Source organism: Oncorhynchus kisutch, linkage group LG9 (genome assembly GCF_002021735.2).
Source record: "Oncorhynchus kisutch isolate 150728-3 linkage group LG9, Okis_V2, whole genome shotgun sequence".
Lineage (NCBI taxonomy): Eukaryota > Metazoa > Chordata > Actinopteri > Salmoniformes > Salmonidae > Oncorhynchus > Oncorhynchus kisutch.
In genome coordinates, this window is record NC_034182.2 from 42,158,018 (window position 1) to 42,179,774 (window position 21,757).

The window sequence follows — 21,757 nt, forward strand, 5'->3', positions numbered from 1 at the left end:
GGTGTTGCTCGGGTGAGTGTGGGTGGTAACCTGTAAGACGGGTGTTGCTTGGGTGAGTGTGGGTGGTAACCTGTAAGACGGGGTGTTGCTCGGGTGAGTGTGGGTGGTAACCTGTAAGACGGGGTGTTGCTCGGGTGAGTGTGGGTGGTAACCTGTAAGACGGGTGTTGCTTGGGTGAGTGTGGGTGGTAACCTGTAAGACGGGTGTTGCTTGGGTGAGTGTGGGTGGTAACCTGTATAAATAGCTTAGAATTTAAATATATATATATATATATAGTTTAGAAAATGTATAAATGTTAGTCAGGATGGCAGCATAATGATGTTTTCAAAAAGAAGTTAAATTCACTTTGTTTCCCTGGTGACGTTTCCTGGTGACGTTTCCTGGTGACGTTTCCTGGTCACGTTTCCTGGTCACGTTTCCTGGTCACGTTTCCTGGTCACGTTAGTAGTATCACGATACTGGTATCATCCCAGCCCTTCAGGACATGTCTGTCTGTCTGTCTGTCTGTCCAACCCGACCTCCAGAATGGTGTATCTATTCACCCAGGTTATGGATTTCTATCTGGGAGTCTTTGATCTGTGTTGATGAAGGGGTCCGTAATCGAATTCAGAGCTGGAGGTGTTCACCCCTTCCTGCTGACCAGTGTGTGTATCTTTAAATAAATCTGAAATAAAAAAATAAAAAAAATAAATTTAATGTGTCTACATTTTTACATCAATGGACTCGATCACAAGTATTAAGGCAACAGCAACGACAGATGTACAACAAGACGACAACATTTTTTTTGTGCCTCATACTTGAGTATTGCTCTGTTCAAGTACGCAGTGATTTCGCTGTGGGTGTCAGGGAGGGTGTCATGGTGGGTGTCAGGGGAGGGTGTCAGGGTTGGTGTCAGGGAGGGTGTCAGGGTGGGTGTCAGGGAGGGTGTCAGGGAGGGTGTCAGGGAGGGTGTCAGGGAGGGTGTCAGGGTGGGTGTCAGGGAGGGTGTCAGGGAGGGTGTCAGGGTGGGTGTCAGGGAGGGTGTCAGGGAGGGTGTCAGGGTGGGTGTCAGGGTGGGTGTCAGGGAAGGTGTCAGGGAGGGTGTCAGGGAAGGGTGTCAGGGTGGGTGTCAGGGAGGGGTGTCAGGTAGGGTGTCAGGGTGGTGTCAGGGAGGGTGTAAATAGTGGGTAACGTGAGCATATCTTGTGGGTTACAGTAATACAGTAGTTACTGAAGAGAGATGGCCGTCATGATTAGAACCCGGGCTACTACCTGTAGAAGGCAGTCAGAATGTGACCCTTCTTTCCTCGTCTGCATCCAGAACTCTGGTTTTGTAACTTTTCTGTTTATATATTTTCTGACTGTGAACACAAAGAACACAAAGACTCTGGGTTGAGGTCGGTGATAAAGTAGTCTACAATACTACTGCCCAAGAGATGAGCTATAGGTGTAACTACCATAGGAGTCCCCTCAAAGCCAAATAAACATACATATAGGTTGTGTTTACAATGGTGTCTGCTCTTCACTGGTTGCCCTTTTCTTGCGGTCACAAACATTGCTGCTATAAAGGCACATATGGTATTTCACCCAATAGAAATGAGTTTATCTCTCTCTCAACCAGTGGTTCCAAAGGGTGATAACTAGTCAGTTGTACAACTGAATGCATTCAACTGAAATGTGTGGCCCTCTGAATCAGAGGTTCGGGGGAGCTGCCTTAATCGACATCCACAGCACCAGGGGAACAGTGGGTTAACTGCCTTGTTCAGAGGCAGAACGACAGACTTTTACCTTGTCAGCTCGGGGATTCGATCCAGTAACCTTCATTATGTGGCTGGGTGACCACAGTCTAATGTCAGAATTCGACGTTCATCAATGTTTGTCAAAATTGAAAAGTTTTTGAAAATTTGAAATTACGAAATGTTTTAGGATAAAGTTTAGGTATTAATGTGGGGTTAAAACTAAAGGGGTTAAAACTAAAATAAAAAAAAACAACTGAATTCGAAATTGCAGGTACCCGTCCACCATCCCCGTCCACAGCGAAACTCAAACTTGAAGGAAACTGCGCTCACTGTCGCCCCCCTAGTGGACGGTTTCCACGCCATCTCCCTTCAGACGGATTTAGAATGCTGACTTCTATCACGAGCGACCTACCACGAGCGACACACACACACACACACACACACACACACACACCACACACACACACACACACACACACACACACACACACACACACACACACACACACACACACACACACACACACACACACTTTCCTGTTATCTTTAAAGCAGTGGAGGGATGGGGGCTGTTAGAGAGAATGGTGTGTGTGTGTGTGTGTGTGTGTGTGGCCATGGAGTCCATGCATTCATTTCTAATTTAGCTTACACACACACACACACACTCCGTTTTCGAAAGCTGTCAGTGTGATCACTAGCAGAGAGAAGTGTGATTGGCTAATCAACCAGGAAGATAACAATGTCTTCTAATCTGATGAAGAGAACGAAGAGGACGGGTTGTAAATGAAAAGATTGATCCAGAGCGAGAGCGAGGGGGGGGGAGAGACAGAGAGAGAGAGAGACAGAGAGAGAGAGAGAGAGAGGGAGAGAGAGAGAGAGAGAGAGAGACAGACAGACAGAGAGAGAGATACAGAGAGAGAGAGAGAGAGAGAGAGAGAAAGAGAGAGAGACAGATAGAGGGAGACAGAGAGAGCGAGAGAGACAGAGAGAGACAGACAGAGAGAGACAGAAAGACAGAGAGAGAGAGAGACAGAGAGACAGAGAGAGAGAGAGACAGAGAGAGACAGACAGAGAGAGACAGAAAGACAGAGAGAGAGAGAGACAGATAGAGGGAGACAGAGAGAGCGAGAGAGACAGAGAGAGACAGACAGAGAGAGACAGAAGACAGAGGAGAGAGAGAGACAGAGAGAGGGAGACAGAGAGAGCGAGAGAGACAGAGAGAGACAGACAGAGAGAGACAGAAAGACAGAGAGAGAGAGAGACCGATAGAGGAGACAGAGAGAGCGAGAGAGACAGAGAGAGACAGACAGAGAGAGACAGAAAGACAGAGAGAGAGAGAGACAGAGAGAGAGAGAGAGAGAGAGAGAGAGAGAGAGAGAGAGAGAGAGAGAGAGAGACAGACAGACAGACAGAGAGAGAGAGAGATACAGAGAGAGAGAGAGAGAGAGGACAGAGAGAGAGACCGATAGAGGGAGACAGAGAGAGCGAGAGAGACAGAGAGAGACAGAAAGACAGAGAGAGAGAGAGACAGAGAGAGAGAGAGACCGATAGAGGGAGACAGAGAGAGCGAGAGAGACAGAGAGAGACAGAGAGCAACTTTGCTTACAAACGAATGCAGTTGTTCCCATAGATAAACAGCACATGGTTGGCTCTATGTATCACTGAGCCTGGATAAGCTAGCGACTGGGCTAAGCTTTTAGGTCAATAATATGCTGTTTTTATTAAGATTTGGTGAGGTAAATAGAACTAGCTAGTAGCTACAGTAGTTAGTTATACCTCGTAGCTAGCTACAGTAGTAGTTATATCTAGTAGCTAGCTACAGTAGTTAGTTATACCTCGTAGCTAGCTACAGTAGTTAGTTATATCTAGTAGCTAGCTACAGTAGTTAGTTATTATCTATAGCTAGCTACAGTAGTTAGTTATATCTAGTAGCTAGCTACAGTAGTTAGTTATATCTAGTAGCTAGCTACAGTAGTTAGTTATATCTAGTATCTAGCTACAGTAGTTAGTTATACCTCGTAGCTAGCTACAGTAGTTAGTTATATCTAGTAGCTAGCTACAGTAGTTAGTTATATCTAGTAGCTAGCTACAGTAGTTAGTTATATCTTGTAGCTAGCTACAGTAGTTAGTTATATCTTGTAGCTAGCTACAGTAGTTAGTTATACCTCGTAGCTAGCTACAGTAGTTAGTTATATCTAGTAGCTAGCTACAGTAGTTAGTTATACCTCGTAGCTAGCTACAGTAGTTAGTTATATCTAGTAGCTAGCTACAGTAGTTAGTTATATCTAGTAGCTAGCTACAGTAGTTAGTTATATCTAGTAGCTAGCTACAGTAGTTAGTTATATCTAGTATCTAGCTACAGTAGTTAGTTATACCTCGTAGCTAGCTACAGTAGTTAGTTATATCTAGTAGCTAGCTACAGTAGTTAGTTATATCTAGTAGCTAGCTACAGTAGTTAGTTATATCTAGTAGCTAGCTACAGTAGTTAGTTATATCTAGTAGCTAGCTACCAGTAGTTAGTTATATCTAGTATCTAGCTACAGTAGTTAGTTATACCTCGTAGCTAGCTACAGTAGTTAGTTATATCTAGTAGCTAGCTACAGTAGTAGTTATATCTAGTAGCTAGCTACAGTAGTTAGTTATATCTAGTAGCTAGCTACAGTAGTTAGTTATATCTTGTAGCTAGCTACAGTAGTTAGTTATACCTCGTAGCTAGCTACAGTAGTTAGTTATATCTAGTAGCTAGCTACAGTAGTTAGTTATATCTAGTAGCTAGCTACAGTAGTTAGTTATACCTCGTAGCTAGCTACAGTAGTTAGTTATATCTAGTAGCTAGCTACAGTAGTTAGTTATATCTAGTAGCTAGCTACAGTAGTTAGTTATATCTAGTAGCTAGCTACATTAGTTAGTTATATCTAGTAGCAAGCTACATTAGTTAGTTATATCTTGTAGCTAGCTACAGTAGTTAGTTATATCTAGTAGCTAGCTACATTAGTTAGTTATATCTAGTAGCAAGCTACATTAGTTAGTTATATCTAGTAGCTAGCTACAGTAGTTAGTTATATCTAGTAGCAAGCTACATTAGTTAGTTATATCTAGTAGCTAGCTACAGTAGTTAGTTATATCTAGTAGCAAGCTACATTAGTTAGTTATATCTAGTAGCTAGCTACAGTAGTTAGTTATATCTAGATGGCTTACAAATGTTAACGGACTTCTCAAAACAAACTTACATTTCGAAAATAACAGAGTAATGCTGTGAAAAACCAACAGGCTGCAAACGTTCAAAAATGTTTTGTCACCGGTGGTTGTTTTGTTGACGTGTTTACTCACCGCTGCTCCTACGGCACTAATCTGCTGAGCACCTTTCGGAGCTCCGCCCAAGCAAGGCATTTGATTGGTTTGACATGTTGCCAGGCATCACACCGGGTTCAGACCCCACTTTAGCTGATTTCTTCCCGTTTTAGGGAAGCCTGGTTTTTCGACAAGGCTACCAAAGGGCCAATCCCGAAGCCCTGTCCAACTATTGATTAATTGAATTGATTATGTGTTATAGGAACTTGAGGTGTGTGTGTGTGTGTGTGTGTGTAAGTGTGTGTGTGTGTGTTTGTGTTAGTATGGAGTTATGTCATCATTGTTCTGCCTCATTATAGGTGAATTTCTAACTGGAGAGAATGTCGATATTATAGAGTTGGAATTTAACTCAACTGCAAATAGCTGTGTGGGAGTGTGTGTCTGGGGACATTAGGAGATTAATTAGTGTCTACAGGGCAAGTTTGGGATCATCTGAATTTTCTCCTGCTAAAATACTCTCTCTCTCTCTCTCTCTCTCTCTCCGTTTCTCTCCCTCTCTCTCTCTTTCTCTCTCATTCTCTCCCTCATTCTCTCCCTCATTCTCTCTCTCTCTCTCTCTCTCTCTCTCTCTCTCTCTCTCTCTCTCTTTCTCTCCCTCATTCTCTCTCCCTCATTCTCTCTCTCTCTTTCTCTCCCTCGTACTCTCTCTCTCTCTCTATCTCTCATTATCTCTCTCTCTCCCTCTCTCTCTCCCCCTCTCTGTCTCTCTCTTTCTCCCTCTCTCTCTCTCTCCCCCTCTCTCCCTCTCTCTCTCTCCCTCTCTCTCTCTCCCTCTCTATTTCTCTCCATCTCTCTCTCTGCTCTTTAAGTTGAGTTAGCTTTTTTTGTTGTTGTCTCAAATGTAATGAGTGTTTATTGAGTGTTGTGTTTGTAGGTGGGTGGCGATCCTGTAGCAGACCTGGACCTCTGACTCTTGGCTGTCCATCGTAGTCCAACGGGGGACGTAAAACAACAAACATATTTAGTTTAGTTTGAATTAGAATTGGTTAAAAATGAGGTGTTATGGTTAGGGGTTTTAGTTAAGGTTAAGATTATAGATTTTGGCCTGTCAGGCTGTCTAAGGGTCAGAAAAATCCCCTTAGTCTCTCCCTAGTTGACGTTCCACTTTTGCTTGGGGGGCGGGGGTGGAAGTGGGGGTGGGTTACTACTGCAGGTGTATTAGGCATGGATAAAGGGAGGGGAGGGGAGGATGGAGGTAAGGAGGAGAGGAAGGAGGTTGGGAGAAGCTTCATGTGTATCAGTATGGGGCTGTGGATAAATCCATCCAGAAATCTGTGAGCAGCTACTCCGCCTGCCTGCCAATGATTGATCTGGCTGGTACAGACATCAATAATAGATCTCTCTCTCTCTGAGGATCATTGAGGCATTACACACCTCACAACACATCATCCAAGAGAAAGAGAACATGTGTGTGTGAAAAATCGATCACGATCCCCTATGGCTCATTTGCTCCATTAACATTACTCATATCCCAAACGTCCTCACAGAGGTCCTCACATTTACACAGATGTAAAAACAGCATCCCTATGGACATGATCTGGTCTTGTGCTCAATCAAAGAAAAAAGGCGAGAGAGGACAGAGGAGCGAGGAGAGAGGAGGGAGGAGAGAGGAGGGAGGAGAGAGGAGAGAGGAGAGAGGAGAGAGGAGAGAGGAGAGAGGAGAGAGGAGGGAGGAGGGAGGAGAGAGGAGGGAGGAGGGAGGAGGGAGGAGGGAGGAGGGAGGAGGGAGGAGAGAGGAGAGAGGAGGGAGGAGAGAGGAGAGAGGCGGGATGAGAGAGGGAGGAGGGAGGAGAGAGGAGGGAGGAGAGAGGAGAGAGGAGGGAAGAGAGAGGAGAGAGGCGGGAGGAGGGAGGAGAGAGGCGGGAGGAGGGAGGAGAGAGGGAGGAGGGAGGAGAGAGGAGGGATGAGAGAGGGGGGAGGAGAGAGGAGAGAGGGGGGGAGGAGAGAGGAGAGAGGCGGGAGGAGAGAGGAGAGAGATGGAGAAATATTTTAGAGGAGAGGGATGAAGGATTGAGCTGGTGAGGGAACGTAGGAGAGAGATGATGGTTTAGCCGATGCGGACCTGTGATTGAAGGATGACGTGAAGGTGGAGAGATGAGGGATAAAGGGATGGAGAGGAGAGGAGAGGAGAGGAGAGGAGAGGAGAGGAGAGGAGAGGAGAGGAGAGGAGAGGAGAGGAGAGGAGAGGAGAGGAGAGGAGAGGAGAGGAGAGGAGAGGAGAGGGAGGGAGGGAGGGAGGAGAGGAGTTGAGAGGAGAGGAGAGGAGAGGAGAGGAGAGGAGAGGAGAGGAGAGGAGAGGAGAGGAGAGGAGAGGAGAGGAGAGGAGAGGAGAGGAGAGGAGAGGAGAGGAGAGGAGAGGAGAGGAGAGGAGAGGAGAGGAGAGAATCTGAAGAGGTTGAGAAATGAGAGGATTGCTAACAGATGATGGGATTGAGAGAGGAAAGGAGATGAGTAAGGAGATGAGTAAGGAGATGAGAAAGGAGATGAGAAAGGAGATGAGTAAGGAGATGAGTAAGGAGATGAGTAAGGAGATGAGTAAGGAAGGTAAAGAGCCCCAGAGTCCTGAATGAATGATGTGATGGAGAGATGAATGGGGAGGGAATGAAAAAAGGTTTATCTGAACAATGGAAGGATTGGAGGGAGAGACAGATGAATGGATTGGAGGGAGGGAGAGACTGATGTATGGATTGGAGGGAGGGAGAGACAGATGAATGGATTGGTTCGAGAGATGTACGTAAGCATTTCATGGTAAGGTCTCTGTGATGTATGGAATGAAGGGAGAGTTGGAGGGAAGGAGAGCGGTTAGGAAGGAAGGAGTGATTGATGTATTGGAGGGAGAGATGCAAGGATAGAGAGAGAGAGATGGAAGGATAGAGAGAGAGAGATGGAAGGATAGAGAGAGAGAGATGAAAGGATTGAGAGAGAGAGAGAGATTGAGAGAGAGATGGAAGGATATAGAGAGAGAGATGGAAGGATAGAGAGAGAGAGATGAAAGGATTGAGAGAGAGAGAGAGATTGAGAGAGAGATGGAAGGATAGAGAGAGAGAGATGGAAGGATAGAGAGAGATGGAAGGATAGAGAGAGAGATGAAAGGATTGAGAGAGAGAGAGAGAGAGAGAGAGAGAGAGAGAGAGAGATGGAAGCATAGTGAGAGAGATGGAAGCATAGAGAGAGAGATGGAAGGATAGAGAGAGAGAGATGGAAGCATAGAGAGAGAGAGAGAGAGAGAGAGAGAGAGAGAGAGAGAGAGAGAGAGAGATAGATAGATAGATGGATAGAAGGATAGAGAGAGAGTGAGAGAGATGGAAGCATAGTGAGAGAGAGATGGAAGGATAGAGAGAGAGAGAGAAACAGAGGGATGGAAAGGAAGAGAGAGTGAATGAAGGGAGAAAAGAGAATTTTCCAGGTTGACCTTTTAGCTGTGGAGACTGTCTCAAATGGCACCCTAAACCCTACATTGTGCACTACTTTTGACCGGAGCCCTATGGAAGTAGGACTCTAAATAGTGAATAGTGTGTCCATTTGCCATGTAGACGGTGTTGGTTTTTTTCATTCCCCAGTAATTTGAGAGATAGTTCAAATTGTCATGTCAGAGTGAGAAATTCTGTTATTATCCCCCAGGCGGATTAATGTGAATGTCAGTGTGTGTGTGTGTGTGTGTGTGTGTGTCTGTGGTGTGTGTGTGTGTGGTGTTTGTGGTGTTTGTGTAAGTGTGTGTGTGTGTGTGTGTGTGTGGTGATTGTGTAAGTGTGTGTGTATGTATGTGTGTGTGTGTGTGTGTGTGTGGTGTTTGTGTTAGTGTGTGTGTCTGTGGTGTTTGTGTCAGTGTGTGTGTCTGTGGTGTTTGTGTCAGTGTGTGTGTCTGTGGTGTTTGTGTCAGTGTGTGTGGTTTGTATGTGTGTGTGACGGAGCTATATTTTGCCCCGGTATCTCGTGATGCATTCTGCTGTTATTTCAGAGATGAGGCCTCACTACCTGGGAGAGACAGAGTACAGGGACAAATTCTCCCGAATAAGAGAATATTATCCTCCAAAAATATCTCAATCGATTACCAACGTTTTGTGTCTTTAATAATAACATAATGCTGGGAAGTATTGTGGGTGAGGGAGAAACCGCAACATTTACTGCCAGATATGTCTACGATTTTAAAAGCCTCAGGGACATCTCATTACCATTAATTCCCTGAAGAATTTAAATTACATATACCATCATCATGTTGTATATAACTGACAGTAATACACAGAGGAACCATCATCATGTTGTTGTATATAACTGACAGTAATCGAGAGAGGTGGGGAGAGAGAGAGAGAGAGAGGTGGGGAGAGAGAGAGAGAGAGAGGTGGGGAGAGAGAGAGAGAGAGAGAGAGAGAGAGAGAGAGAATATTGTAGACAGACTGAGAGATGACAGATTTGAGGGATTGAGAGAGGGAATCAATAAAAGTAAGAGTGAACAAATAGAGAGAAAGATACATTATTTTTAGTTATGATATCGAGCAGTTTAGTATTTGTCTTCATGTTTTAGGGGTGTGACCGATACATATGCGAAGAATGTTCTCCCCCACACACACACACACACACACACGCACGCACACACGCACGCACACACACACACACACACACACACACACACACACACACACACACACACACACACACACACACACACACACACACACACACACACACACACACACACACAGACACTATGTATTACTGACAGTAATACACAGTGGAACCATCATCATGTTGTTGTATAACTGACAATAATACACAGTGGAACCATCATCATGTTGTATATAACTGACAGTAATACACAGTGGAACCATCATCATGTTGTATATAACTGACAGTAATACACAGTGGAACCATCATCATGTTGTATATAACTGACAGTAATACACAGTGGAACCATCATCATGTTGTTGTATATAACTGACAGTAATACACAGTGGAACCATCATCATGTTGTATATAACTGACAGTAATACACAGTGGAACCATCATCATGTTGTTGTATATAACTGACAGTAATACACAGTGGAACCATCATCATGTTGTTGTATATAACTGACAGTAATACACAGTGGAACCATCATCATGTTGTATATAACTGACAGTAATACACAGTGGAACCATCATCATGTTGTATATAACTGACAGTAATACACAGTGGAACCATCATCATGTTGTTGTATATAACTGACAGTAATACACAGTGGAACCATCATCATGTTGTATATAACTGACAGTAATACACAGTGGAACCATCATCATGTTGTATATAACTGACAGTAATACACAGTGGAACCATCATCATGTTGTATATAACTGACAATAATACACAGTGGAACCATCATCATGTTGTATATAACTGACAGTAATACACAGTGGAACCATCATCATGTTGTTGTATATAACTGACAGTAATACACAGTGGAACCATCATCATGTTGTTGTATATAACTGACAGTAATACACAGTGGAACCATCATCATGTTGTATATAACTGACAGTAATACACAGTGGAACCATCATCATGTTGTTGTATATAACTGACAGTAATCGAGAGAGGTGGGGAGAGAGAGAGAGAGGTGGGGAGAGAGAGAGAGAGAGGTGGGGAGAGAGAGAGAGGTGGGGAGAGAGAGAGAGAGAGAGAGAGAGAGAGAGAGAGAATATTGTAGACGGACTGAGAGATTACAGATTTGAGGGATTGAGAGAGGGAATCGATAAAAGTAAGAGTGAACAAATAGAGAGAAAGATACATTATTTTTAGTTATGATATCGAGCAGTTTAGTATTTGTCTTCATGTTTTAGGGGTGTGACCGATACATATGCGAAGAATGTTCTCCCCCAAACACACACGCACGCACACACGCACACACACACACACACACACACACACACACACACACACACACACACGCACCACTTCCAAAGAAAGTATGAATTGTAATCAAGACCTTATTATTTTTCTAGTGTGGTGAACATCCATCACATCAGTAATACCCAGTCCTCAATAGCACTGCTGTCAATCAAATAACTACTGAAGTGTGTGTACTTGTTTTCCTACCTTATCAGGACCCCAATGTCCTAACATTTCACCTTAATGTACTGAAAACGTAAAAACTGGCGAGGGAGGTAGGGGGGGGAGGATGCACAGACAGACAGACATACAGACAGACAGACAAACTATTGAAGTGTGTGTGTGTGTGTGTGTGTGTATACTTGTTTTCCTACCTTATCAGGACCCCAATGTCCTAACATTTCACCTTAATGTTCTGAAAACGTTAAAAAAAACAATACCTTTTTTGAAAAGTCAATACTTTTTTTTTCAGGCCCTGAATATGTTCAAATAGTCTTCTAGGCTTAAATAAGGGTTCGGTTGCAGAGGGTTTCTGTTTGTGCTCGTCTAAAACCTTGGGTTGCACGGGCCTATTGGAACTTTCTACTCTGTCTGCATTTTGCCAGTCAGTCCGGTCTGGAGAGGGTGGGAAAACATTGGGCGATTATTTGCCTGAGAGATCAATGGAGGTCGAGAGTTTAGATCACTTGTGATGGTTCAATGAGAGGAAGACAACAATGAGAGGAAGACAAGGAATTTATTAAGTTCTGAGGGTAAACTATTATAAAATATAATAATAATAATAATAATAATAATAATGATAATAATAATAATAATAATAATAATAATATAATAATAATAATAATAATAATAATAATAATAATAATAATAATGATAATAATGATAATAATAATAATAATAATAATAATAATAATAATAACAATAATAATAATAATAATAATAACAATAATAATAATAATGATAATAATAATAATAATAATAACAATAATAACAATAATAATAATAATAATAATAATAATAATAATAACAATAATAATAATAATAATAATAACAATAATAACAATAATAATAATAATAATAATATAATAATAATAATAATAATAATAATAATAATAATAATAATAACAATAATAATAATAATAATAATAATAATATAATAATAATAATAACAATAATAACAATAATAACAATAACAATAATAACAATAATAACAATAATAATAATAATGATAATAATAATAATAATAATAACAATAATAACAATAATAATAATAATAATAATAATAATAATATAATAATAATAATAATAATAATAATAATAACAATAATAATAATAATAATAATAATAATAATAATAATAATATAATAATAATAATAATAACAATAATAACAATAATAACAATAACAATAATAACAATAATAATAATAATATAATAATAATAATAATAATAATAACAATAATAACAATAACAATAATAATAATAATAATAATAATAATAATAATAATAAAGAAACATGCCAGCTGGGTCGATAAATATTATATATACATATAATTTAATAAGCAATAAATATATATATAATTATAATTGAATAAACAAGTACTATAGTAAATAATGACTAAATTAAAATCTGCAAAAATAACAGCTATTTTAAAATGCTTAATATAAGAGATAATACATCTAAAAGACAAAACAACTAAATCCTTGATTTATTCTGAACTTCCTCCCTGTGTTGGTGGCCCCTCTGGCTCCTCTAACTGGCCCCCCCCACAGACTGTTCAAGACTATATGTTATTCTTTAACAATCAAGCCAAGTGGAGCCATGGTCTTATGTTTTGATATCCACCTGGATTCCGGTCTTCTCTGGGTTATGGGCCAGGAGGCTTTCATCTCCAGACCGGTGGTGCGGAGGGAGGTTGTGGGGGTTGTGTTTGACCAAGTGTGTTTGTAATGTGTTTGTGTTTGACCAGGTGTGTTCGTAATGTGTTTTTGTTTGACCAAGTGTGTTTGACAAGGTGTGTTTGTAATGTGTTTGTGTTTGACCAGGTGTGTTTGTAATGTGTTTGTGTTTGACCAGGTGTGTTTGTAATGTGTTTGTGTTTGACCAGGTGTGTTCGTAATGTGTTTTTGTTTGACCAGGTGTGTTTGACCAGGTGTGTTTCACCAGGTGTGTTTGTAATGTGTCTTTGTTTGACCAGGTGTGTTTGACCAGGTGTGTTTGACCAGGTGTGTTTGTAATGTGTCTTTGTCAGTTGTGCAGAGGTGTTGTTTGAGGGCTTAAGATGGGTGGTTTATGAAAAACTGTGACACCCCAAAAAAGTCCTGAAATTTCATGAAAACACAGCTGTGTGTGTTTGTTTAGAGGTGTGTGTGTGTTGTGTTTGTGTAGAGGTGTGTGTGTGTGTTTGTGTTTGTTTAGAGGTGTGTGTGTGTGTGTGTTTAGAGGTGTGTGTGTGTGTGTGTGTTTGTTTAGAGGTATGTGTATGTGTGTGTTTGTGTTTGTTTAGAGGTGTGTGTGTGTTTGTGTTTGTTTGTGTGTGTGTGTGTTTGTTTAGAGGTGTGTGTGTGTGTGTTTGTGTTTGTTTAGAGGTGTGTGTTTGTTTAGAGGTGTGTGTGTGTGTGTGTGTGTTTGTTTAGAGGTGTGTGTTTGTGTGTGTGTGTGTTTGTTTAGAGGTGTGTGTCTGTTTAGAGGTGTGTGTGTGTTTGTTTAGAGGTGTGTGTTTGTGTATGTGTGTGTTTGTTTAGAGGTATGTGTGTGTGTTTAGAGGTGTGTGTTTAGAGGTGTGTGTGTGTGTGTGTTTAGAGGTGTGTGTTTGTTTAGAGGTGTGTGTGTGTGTTTGTTTAGAGGTGTGTGTGTGTGTGTTTGTTTAGAGGTGTGTGTGTGTGTGTGTTTAGAGGTGTGTGTTTGTTTAGAGGTGTGTGTGTGTGTTTGTTTAGAGGTGTGTGTGTGTGTGTTTGTTTAGAGGTGTGTGTGTGTGTGTGTTTAGAGGTGTGTGTTTGTTTAGAGGTGTGTGTGTGTGTTTGTTTAGAGGTGTTTGTTTAGAGGTATGTGTGTGTGTGTTTGTTTAGAGGTGTGTGTGTGTGTGTTTAGAGGTGTGTGTTTGTTTAGAGGTATGTGTGTGTGTGTGTGTTTGTTTAGAGGTGTGTGTGTGTGTTTGTTTAGAGGTGTTTGTTTAGAGGATATGTGTGTGTGTGTGTGTGTGTTTGCGGAGTTGCGCAATTGGAGGTGTACCTGTGGATGTATTTCAAGGCCTACCTTCAAACTCAGTGCCTCTTTGCTTGACATCATGGGAAAATCAAAAGAAATCAGCCAAGACCTCAAGTTTGACCCAAGTTAAACAATACTACCAAGTACTAACCAAGTGTATGTAAATGTCTGACCCACTGGGAATGTGATGAAAGAAATAAAAGCTGAAATAAAATCATTCTCTCTACTATTATTCTGACATTTCACATTCTTAAAATAAAGTGGTGATCCTAACTGACCTAAGACGGGGAATTTTTAATAGGATTAAATGTCAGGAATTGTGGAAAAACTGAGTTTAAATGTGTTTGGCTGAGGTATATGTAAACTTCCGACTTCAACTGTATATGAAGCCTGCTGCTACTTTCTTAGAGCTGCTAGCTGTAGTTTATCATTTATTACAGGTAACAGTTTTAGTTTTAGTACTCCTCACCGCATTCTCTACTAGAACGTTGGTCGGCCCTCTGATGTCCTCACCGCATTCTCTACTAGAACGTTGGTCGGCCCTCTGATGTCCTCACCGCATTCTCTACTAGAACGTTGGTCGGCCCTCTGATGTCCTCACCGCATTCTCTACTAGAACGTTGGTCGGCCCTCTGATGTCCTCACCGCATTCTCTACTAGAACGTTGGTCGGCCCTCTGATGTCCTCACCGCATTCTCTACTAGAACGTTGGTCGGCCCTCTGATGTCCTCACCGCATTCTCTACTAGAACGTTGGTCGGCCCTCTGATGTCCTCACCGCATTCTCTACTAGAACGTTGGTCGGCCCTCTGATGTCCTCACCGCATTCTCTACTAGAACGTTGGTCGGCCCTCTGATGTCCTCACCGCATTCTCTACTAGAACGTTGGTCGGCCCTCTGATGTCCTCACTGCATTCTCTACTAGAACGTTGGTCGGCCCTCTGATGTCCTCACCGCATTCTCTACTAGAACGTTGGTCGGCCCTCTGATGTCCTCACCGCATTCTCTACTAGAACGTTGGTCGGCCCTCTGATGTCCTCACTGCATTCTCTACTAGAACGTTGGTCGGCCCTCTGATGTCCTCACCGCATTCTCTACTAGAACGTTGGTCGGCCCTCTGATGTCCTCACCGCATTCTCTACTAGAACGTTGGTCGGCCCTCTGATGTCCTCACTGCATTCTCTACTAGAACGTTGGTCGGCCCTCTGATGTCCTCACCGCATTCTCTACTAGAACGTTGGTCGGCCCTCTGATGTCCTCACCGCATTCTCTACTAGAACGTTGGTCGGCCCTCTGATGTCCTCACTGCATTCTCTACTAGAACGTTGGTCGGCCCTCTGATGTCCTCACCGCATTCTCTACTAGAACGTTGGTCGGCCCTCTGATGTCCTCACCGCATTCTCTACTAGAACGTTGGTCGGCCCTCTGATGTCCTCACCGCATTCTCTACTAGAACGTTGGTCGGCCCTCTGATGTCCTCACCGCATTCTCTACTAGAACGTTGGTCGGCCCTCTGATGTCCTCACCGCATTCTCTACTAGAACGTTGGTCGGCCCTCTGATGTCCTCACCGCATTCTCTACTAGAACGTTGGTCGGCCCTCTGATGTCCTCACCGTATTCTCTACTAGAACGTTGGTCGGCCCTCTGATGTCCTCACCGTATTCTCTACTAGAACGTTGGTCGGCCCTCTGATGTCCTCACTGCATTCTCTACTAGAACGTTGGTCGGCCCCTCTGATGTCCTCACTGCATTCTCTACTAGAACGTTGGTCGGCCCTCTGATGTCCTCACCGCATTCTCTACTAGAACGTTGGTCGGCCCTCTGATGTCCTCACCGCATTCTCTACTAGAACGTTGGTCGGCCCTCTGATGTCCTCACCGCATTCTCTACTAGAACGTTGGTCGGCCCTCTGATGTCCTCACCGCATTCTCTACTAGAACGTTGGTCGGCCCTCTGATGTCCTCATTGCATTCTCTACTAGAACGTTGGTCGGCCCTCTGATGTCCTCACCGCATTCTCTACCAGAACGTTGGTCGGCCCTCTGATGTCCTCACCGCATTCTCTACTAGAACGTTGGTCGGCCCTCTGATGTCCTCACCGCATTCTCTACTAGAACGTTGGTCGGCCCTCTGATGTCCTCACCGCATTCTCTACTAGAACGTTGGTCGGCCCTCTGATGTCCTCACCGCATTCTCTACTAGAACGTTGGTCGGCCCTCTGATGTCCTCACCGCATTCTCTACTAGAATGTTGGTCGGCCCTCTGATGTCCTCACCGCATTCTCTACTAGAACGTTGGTCGGCCCTCTGATGTCCTCACCGCATTCTCTACTAGAACGTTGGTCGGCCCTCTGATGTCCTCACCGCATTCTCTACCAGAACGTTGGTCGGCCCTCTGATGTCCTCACCGCATTCTCTACTAGAACGTTGGTCGGCCCTCTGATGTCCTCACCGCATTCTCTACTAGAACGTTGGTCGGCCCTCTGATGTCCTCACCGCATTCTCTACCAGAACGTTGGTCGGCCCTCTGATGTCCTCACCGCATTCTCTACTAGAACGTTGGTCGGCCCTCTGATGTCCTCACCGCATTCTCTACCAGAACGTTGGTCGGCCCTCTGATGTCCTCACCGCATTCTCTACTAGAACGTTGGTCGGCCCTCTGATGTCCTCACCGCATTCTCTACTAGAACGTTGGTCGGCCCTCTGATGTCCTCACCGCATTCTCTACCAGAACGTTGGTCGGCCCTCTGATGTCCTCACCGCATTCTCTACTAGAACGTTGGTCGGCCCTCTGATGTCCTCACCGCATTCTCTACTAGAACGTTGGTCGGCCCTCTGATGTCCTCACCGCATTCTCTACTAGAACGTTGGTCGGCCCTCTGATGTCCTCACCGCATTCTCTACTAGAACGTTGGTCGGCCCTCTGATGTCCTCACCGCATTCTCTACTAGAACGTTGGTCGGCCCTCTGATGTCCTCACCGCATTCTCTACTAGAACGTTGGTCGGCCCTCTGATGTCCTCACCGCATTCTCTACTAGAACGTTGGTCGGCCCTCTGATGTCCTCACCGCATTCTCTACTAGAACGTTGGTCGGCCCTCTGATGTCCTCACCGCATTCTCTACTAGAACGTTGGTCGGCCCTCTGATGTCCTCACCGCATTCTCTACTAGAACGTTGGTCGGCCCTCTGATGTCCTCACCGCATTCTCTACCAGAACGTTGGTCGGCCCTCTGATGTCCTCACCGCATTCTCTACTAGAACGTTGGTCGGCCCTCTGATGTCATCACCGCATTCTCTACTAGAACGTTGGTCGGCCCTCTGATGTCCTCACCGCATTCTCTACCAGAACGTTGGTCGGCCCTCTGATGTCCTCACCGCATTCTCTACTAGAACGTTGGTCGGCCCTCTGATGTCCTCACCGCATTCTCTACTAGAACGTTGGTCGGCCCTCTGATGTCCTCACCGCATTCTCTACTAGAACGTTGGTCGGCCCTCTGATGTCCTCACCGCATTCTCTACTAGAACGTTGGTCGGCCCTCTGATGTCATCACCGCATTCTCTACTAGAACGTTGGTCGGCCCTCTGATGTCATCACCGCATTCTCTACTAGAACGTTGGTCGGCCCTCTGATGTCCTCACCGCATTCTCTACTAGAACGTTGGTCGGCCCTCTGATGTCCTCACCGCATTCTCTACCAGAACGTTGGTCGGCCCTCTGATGTCCTCACCGCATTCTCTACTAGAACGTTGGTCGGCCCTCTGATGTCCTCACCGCATTCTCTACTAGAACGTTGGTCGGCCCTCTGATGTCCTCACCGCATTCTCTACCAGAACGTTGGTCGGCCCTCTGATGTCCTCACCGCATTCTCTACTAGAACGTTGGTCGGCCCTCTGATGTCATCATTGCATTGTCTACTAGAACGTTGGTCGGCCCTCTGATGTCCTCACCGCATTCTCTACCAAAACGTTGGTCGGCCCTCTGATGTCCTCACCGCATTCTCTACCAGAACGTTGGTCGGCCCTCTGATGTCCTCACCGCATTCTCTACTAGAACGTTGGTCGGCCCTCTGATGTCCTCACCGCATTCTCTACCAGAACGTTGGTCGGCCCTCTGATGTCCTCACCGCATTCTCTACTAGAACGTTGGTCGGCCCTCTGATGTCCTCACCGCATTCTCTACTAGAACGTTGGTCGGCCCTCTGATGTCCTCACCGCATTCTCTACTAGAACGTTGGTCGGCCCTCTGATGTCCTCACCGCATTCTCTACTAGAACGTTGGTCGGCCCTCTGATGTCCTCACCGCATTCTCTACTAGAACGTTGGTCGGCCCTCTGATGTCCTCACCGCATTCTCTACTAGAACGTTGGTCGGCCCTCTGATGTCCTCACCGCATTCTCTACTAGAACGTTGGTCGGCCCTCTGATGTCCTCACCGCATTCTCTACTAGAACGTTGGTCGGCCCTCTGATGTCCTCACCGCATTCTCTACTAGAACGTTGGTCGGCCCTCTGATGTCCTCACCGCATTCTCTACTAGAACGTTGGTCGGCCCTCTGATGTCCTCACCGCATTCTCTACTAGAACGTTGGTCGGCCCTCTGATGTCCTCACCGCATTCTCTACTAGAACGTTGGTCGGCCCTCTGATGTCCTCACCGCATTCTCTACTAGAACGTTGGTCGGCCCTCTGATGTCATCACCGCATTCTCTACTAGAACGTTGGTCGGCCCTCTGATGTCCTCACCGCATTCTCTACTAGAACGTTGGTCGGCCCTCTGATGTCCTCACCGCATTCTCTACTAGAACGTTGGTCGGCCCTCTGATGTCCTCACCGCATTCTCTACTAGAACGTTGGTCGGCCCTCTGATGTCCTCACCGCATTCTCTACTAGAACGTTGGTCGGCCCTCTGATGTCATCACCGCATTTTCTACTAGAACGTTGGTCGGGCCTCTGATGTCCTCACCGCATTCTCTACTAGAACGTTGGTCGGCCCTCTGATGTCATCACCGCATTCTCTACTAGAACGTTGGTCGGCCCTCTGATGTCATCACCGCATTCTCTACTAGAACGTTGGTCGGCCCTCTGATGTCATCACTGTATCCCTCTAGTGGTGTGGGGGCTGTGCTTTGGCAAAGTGGGTGGGGTTATATCCTTCCTGTTTGGCCCTGTCCGGGGGTGTCCTCGGATGGGGCCACAGTGTCTCCTGACCCCTCCTGTCTCAGCCTCCAGTATTTATGCTGCAGTAGTTTATGTGTCGGGGGGCTGGGGTCAGTTTGTTATATCTGGAGTACTTCTCCTGTCCTATTCGGTGTCCTGTGTGAATCTAAGTGTGCGTTCTCTAATTCTCTCCTTCTCTCTTTCTTTCTCTCTCTCGGAGGACCTGAGCCCTAGGACCATGCCCCATGCAGTCATCACTGCATTCTCTACCAGAACGTTGGTCGGCCCTCTGATGTCATCACCGCATTCTCTACTAGAACGTTGGTCGGCCCTCTGATGTCATCATTGCATTCTCTACCAGAACGTTGGTCGGCCCTCTGATGTCCTCACTGCATTCTCTACCAGAACGTTGGTCGGCCCTCTGATGTCATCACTGCATTCTCTACCAGAACGTTGATCGGCCCTCTGATGTCATCACTGCATTCTCTACTAGAACGTTGGTCGGCCCTCTGATGTCCTCACCGCATTCTCTACCAGAACGTTGGTCGGCCCTCTGATGTCCTCACCGCATTCTCTACTAGAACGTTGGTCGGCCCTCTGATGTCCTCACCGCATTCTCTACTAGAACGTTGGTCGGCCCTCTGATGTCCTCACCGCATTCTCTACCAGAACGTTGGTCGGCCCTCTGATGTCCTCACCGCATTCTCTACTAGAACGTTGGTCGGCCCTCTGATGTCATCATTGCATTCTCTACTAGAACGTTGGTCGGCCCTCTGATGTCCTCACCGCATTCTCTACCAGAACGTTGGTCGGCCCTCTGATGTCCTCACCGCATTCTCTACCAGAACGTTGGTCGGCCCTCTGATGTCCTCACCGCATTCTCTACTAGAACGTTGGTCGGCCCTCTGATGTCCTCACCGCATTCTCTACCAGAACGTTGGTCGGCCCTCTGATGTCCTCACCGCATTCTCTACTAGAACGTTGGTCGGCCCTCTGATGTCCTCACCGCATTCTCTACTAGAACGTTGGTCGGCCCTCTGATGTCCTCACCGCATTCTCTACTAGAACGTTGGTCGGCCCTCTGATGTCCTCACGGCATTCTCTACTAGAACGTTGGTCGGCCCTCTGATGTCCTCACCGCATTCTCTACTAGAACGTTGGTCGGCCCTCTGATGTCCTCACCGCATTCTCTACTAGAACGTTGGTCGGCCCTCTGATGTCCTCACCGCATTCTCTACTAGAACGTTGGTCGGCCCTCTGATGTCCTCACCGCATTCTCTACTAGAACGTTGGTCGGCCATCTGATGTCCTCACCGCATTCTCTACTAGAACGTTGGTCGGCCCTCTGATGTCCTCACCGCATTCTCTACTAGAACGTTGGTCGGCCCTCTGATGTCCTCACCGCATTCTCTACTAGAACGTTGGTCGGCCCTCTGATGTCCTCACCGCATTCTCTACTAGAACGTTGGTCGGCCCTCTGATACCCTCACCGCATTCTCTACTAGAACGTTGGTCGGCCCTCTGATGTCATCACCGCATTCTCTACTAGAACGTTGGTCGGCCCTCTGATGTCCTCACCGCATTCTCTACTAGAACGTTGGTCGGCCCTCTGATGTCCTCACCGCATTCTCTACTAGAACGTTGGTCGGCCCTCTGATGTCCTCACCGCATTCTCTACTAGAACGTTGGTCGGCCCTCTGATGTCCTCACCGCATTCTCTACTAGAACGTTGGTCGGCCCTCTGATGTCATCATTGCATTCTCTACTAGAACGTTGGTCGGCCCTCTGATGTCCTCACCGCATTCTCTACCAGAACGTTGGTCGGCCCTCTGATGTCCTCACCGCATTCTCTACCAGAACGTTGGTCGGCCCTCTGATGTCCTCACCGCATTCTCTACTAGAACGTTGGTCGGCCCTCTGATGTCCTCACCGCATTCTCTACCAGAACGTTGGTCGGCCCTCTGATGTCCTCACCGCATTCTCTACTAGAACGTTGGTCGGCCCTCTGATGTCCTCACCGCATTCTCTACTAGAACGTTGGTCGGCCCTCTGATGTCCTCACCGCATTCTCTACTAGAACGTTGGTCGGCCCTCTGATGTCCTCACCGCATTCTCTACTAGAACGTTGGTCGGCCCTCTGATGTCCTCACCGCATTCTCTACTAGAACGTTGGTCGGCCCTCTGATGTCCTCACCGCATTCTCTACTAGAACGTTGGTCGGCCCTCTGATGTCCTCACCGCATTCTCTACTAGAACGTTGGTCGGCCCTCTGATGTCCTCACCGCATTCTCTACTAGAACGTTGGTCGGCCATCTGATGTCCTCACCGCATTCTCTACTAGAACGTTGGTCGGCCCTCTGATGTCCTCACCGCATTCTCTACTAGAACGTTGGTCGGCCCTCTGATGTCCTCACCGCATTCTCTACTAGAACGTTGGTCGGCCCTCTGATGTCCTCACCGCATTCTC